Genomic DNA, 4,585 nt, shown 5'->3' with positions numbered 1-4,585 from the left:
CTCAGAGGAATAACAAGAGCTATGGAGCTCCCTTCTAAAATCCTGGTACAGATCCAGTTCTTCCTGACAATGGCTTAGAAAATTTAAAGACTTGATGGATTAGAGATTGGGCGAAAGGGAGATAGAGGACAGATTTGAAGTTAGAATCCGTGGTCCACATTGAATTGATAATTGTGCATAACTTTTGAATGACCATTAAGTTGAATGCTCATATTTTCTTTAGGGACGCCAGGAATGAACTAACCATGTATCCTCATGAGGCATGGTATGGTAAAAGATATGGACTCATAGACCTACTTTCCCCTTTGAATGGAAGAAAAATAAGAGAAATGTTATAAATAATATCAGTCTTACTTTGGTTTGTCTCAAAAACGTGAAACAGGATACTGTCATTGGTGTCACTTTCATTTTGTTTTTCTGAATGGCAACTTATTGTGACAATAGTTTTTTAGTAGGAAGCAAACACAGCTCTTAGAGTATATACAGATAAATGAAATCTACTGATGTACTGAAATCCTCATATCACCTCCAACAAAATTTTCACTTATACTCATTGCTAAAATGACAAATCTTATCTGTCTATACCTATGGTAACTGTCCTCCATTTATTTGTGAAATTATTCTCTCTCTCTCTTTTAATTAAACTTGTATATTTTCCTTCACATGTCATCATCTCTCTGGTTTACCTCATGTGCCTCTTTCTAGCTCATAGTTTCCTTCTTCCCTTTGCCAGTTCAGTACTGTCTTATAAACTCTACAGAGTTACCTGTTCTGGTGCCTTCTCAGAACAACCCCACTGGATACCACACATTCATGGGGCTGTTAGGCATACTGAAGAATGGATTGCTCAAAGCATATTGCTTTTATTTCTATTTTCATATATATGTGGTCTTCATGTAGTTTTATTTGTAATTGTAATGTAGATATAGGGGGGTACTTCAAAAAGTTTATGGAAAAATAGAATTAAAAGATTCTATTTAAATTAAAATATTAACGTTCTATGAAATTCTATATAAAAATAGAATTAAAAGAACCTTTCCATGAACTTTCCACATACCCTCATATTTGTCTGTTCTTTTATATGTTGAGAGATTTATAAGCTGAGAGATGGTCAGAGGTCTATATTTTAATTGACTTATTCCAGGACTTACTTGGTACAGTGCTCTTAGATTCAGTTGGTTTGTTTGCTGTTCACTTTGAGAGTTGACTATGTTTGGGGATGTTTATAACAGTAGTGAAATTATCAAAGCCTACATGGCAGAAAGAGGCAGAGGAAACATTAATATATAATTAATGAATTATAACTTGCCTTCTAAGCATATTCAAATTTAACTGTAATGGGGTATACTATGTAGGGTTTTATAATATCTTAAATGCAAAAAAAAAAAAAACCTCAAAGAAAACAAATGTAAAATGTATTACTTTTATAAAACCAAAGTCACTGTCACAAATACATATTTCAGTTCCCAAGAAGAAAAGTAAAGTATTCATAGAGTTATGTTAAAGAATGATATCTCTGGATTAAAAATCATGGTATGCACAGAATGACCTCCTGGTTAGTTTTAAAGAACAAAGCAATGTGAATGATCAAAACAATAGTCCCCAGATCTATTTTGTATCTAGCATGGTCCCTGGCTAGATACAATAGTACACCAGCTAAAGCAAATTGTACAACAGGCAAAGCTTGAAGACAAGCTTGTTATTAATTTAGGTTTTTCTTTTTAAGTAATTGAAAGATATTTCTTATCATCAGGTGTAAATCAGCATAAATCACCTATAGACATTTTAAAAAAATTTACAGAGGAGAATACATTCTATAATTGTTGAATAAACAGAAGAATAAATGTAGAAACCACCTGGTCATCAAAATAAAAAGCTATAAAAACAAATAGTTGTTTCAAAATTTTAACTAGAGATGACCAACTTTGAAGCCCTTGAAATTATCCACTTGCCAGATTGATTAGGGATCACCCCAAATTTCATCTTGGCTTCACAGCTCCATGTTAATTTCCTTCAGGCACCAGGACACCTAAGACCAATCATTGCTTTGGGCAGGTCAGAGGTGCAGAGCTGTCTGGAAAAGAGAAATCCTAGCTCATAACTTTAGCACTGTGTTTCTTCAGGCTACAGCAGCTGATGTAGTCCATGCATGCAATGCATCAATGTCACAATGTTATTTACAATTGTGAAAATCTAGTGAGGTAGGCAAACATTTTTGAAGGCTAAATATTACTACTTTAACTTTACATTGCGTTAGAACCACCTGGATGGGCCAGAATGAGGCCTGAGATAGGCATTTTTAATAATAGGCATTTTTCTTGGGTTTTTGATCCTTATGTGCCCCTATGTTCAACCTGAGTTCTACTGATTTGGTAACAGAGAATTCCTTTCAGTTAAGCTGTCAAATGACTAACTCTCTCACTGTTTATGAACTGATCCAAGTGTTCTTTCCCCCTGAAGTATATCAGTGGGATTTACTAGAGCAATAAACAATTCCTTCTTAGCTTTTATTCATTTTTTTCTATTTAAAATTCTAACACAAAATAATTTGCATTATGTAAATAGAACATTTTCCTGGTTCACACACACAAACCAAGTGATTACACGTAGGAACACTTGCTCTTCTTTGCAATAGATAGCCTCTCTGACCAGGTAGATTTCCCTCTACTTTAGCAGTTCTGGTCTGTCTTACATGCAAGGAAAATTATTTTCTTCATTCTTCACTTCAAAAATTAATTCATTAAGTAGATCTTAGTTTTGAGACAAATGGTGGCAGATTTTTAATGCAAAGCAAATCTTTATTGATTTATAGAACTGGTTTTTGGCTGATAAAGAGTTAATGGGTTAAAGAATAATAATCACAAATCTAGATATAGTGACATTACCACCATAAAAACCTGGATTCGCCAAATATAATCTTGAAATACAAAACAGTCTGTTTATACAGTCTGCAGTCAAATATTGCAGGACTTATTTTGCCCTCTGAATACATTTGTGAGTTTGTCATAGAAATTCTGCATACCTATCAGTGAGAGAATTAGTTCTTGAACTTAATTGGATTAAATGGATCTGCAGCACAGCCCACGTGAATACTGAGGAGCTCTCTTGAATGATTTATTGGTGGCTTCACCCTTCATAATAAGAATAAAAGTGTTGCTGAAAGATCTTTTGGATTAATACATATTAACTACTTTTTAATTTTTTTAAAGTAGATCTCCTTTACCTCAAGGGCTAGTAAACACAAAGCGTATGAATATCTTCTGGTACTTGGGAAAGGCTGTGCACTTATAAAATTGTGCGTTCCTTTAAGCTTATGAAAGTCTGAATGTAAACTTTTTTGTATCCTCTCTCATTTTCAAATAGGACAGCTGTTTTAGTGGACTCTGGGCTGTATGTCCTTAAACTTGAAGCAGAGACTACAATTTCATGACATTCTGCTCAAGTTCTAGTTGAAAAAAGGAAAGCAGGCTAGAGAAAGAAACACACACTGGGAATGGCTAGATAAGTTTCCAGGGAAAATATTTTAAGCAAATGGTACCCAAGACAGGTTATATGTTTATTTATGGGAAAAACTTCCACATCTTCCATTACACACTGAAGTGAATGAATGCTGATTATGCTCCTGTCCCTGGAACTATATGCATTTAAGTTAAAAATATAGGAAGTACAGTATACATGGAGGTGGGATCTATTGACTGTGTCAGTAATAGCAGCGTTTTCATTTTTCCTTTTATAATAGAAGTCATTGTGTGCGTTCAGGATGGATTCTCGGTCTTTATTAATCTCAGCACTGAGAGCATTTGGGATTTTAAAAGCTACTGATTTTTTTAAAAAGATCACAGTCTTTTTCTATGGTATACTCAACTTCTGTTTCAAATCTGTCATAAAATGGGTACTTAGAGCAGAAGAGACCAACACTGGTTGATGCTCTTGAGGCACCTTTTTTAATGTGCCTTTAAAAATTTGGATACTTCTTTATGTTTAAGGAATAAAAACATCGCCTTATTTTTATGATTTTTCTTTACTTTTTTTCTCCCTTTTCTTTCGACAATTTGACAAACAAGAACTTCAATTGTGGCTAATAAAGGTCACAAAATGGGAACTTTTAACATGTCCTTCATTTGTATATTCTCAAAAAGCCTCCCAAGTAATCCATTTTCCCTTCCACTCACCATTCTATATTCACTTGCCTCTGAATCTTACTGCCTTCTCTCCTGAAGTAGCTAAGTTTTTGTTGGCCCCTGGAGTGAATTGCTTCAAATCAACCACTCACTTATGTTACTAATGTCAATACAAAATGAACCCTGAAACAAAATGGATGTTTTCATTTTGTAATTGTATGAGATTATTTTATACCTTGGCATTAAAAAAAAACACAAAATGTAATGAATGCTATCTCTCTTTCTATGTATATATATATGTGTGTGTGTGTGTGTATATATATATATATATATATATATCATGTAGCAAAACCTATTAACACTTTGCTTGTATTTATAATGATTCTGCCCTGAGCAACAAATGGTGCTACACTGCAAGAATATAAAGCAAAAGATGACAATATAAAAATATTTCTTAAAATGGA

The sequence above is a fragment of the Galeopterus variegatus genome, unplaced genomic scaffold (genome assembly GCF_000696425.1).
Source record: "Galeopterus variegatus unplaced genomic scaffold, G_variegatus-3.0.2 Scaffold2017, whole genome shotgun sequence".
Lineage (NCBI taxonomy): Eukaryota > Metazoa > Chordata > Mammalia > Dermoptera > Cynocephalidae > Galeopterus > Galeopterus variegatus.
This window is presented reverse-complemented; position numbering follows the sequence as displayed.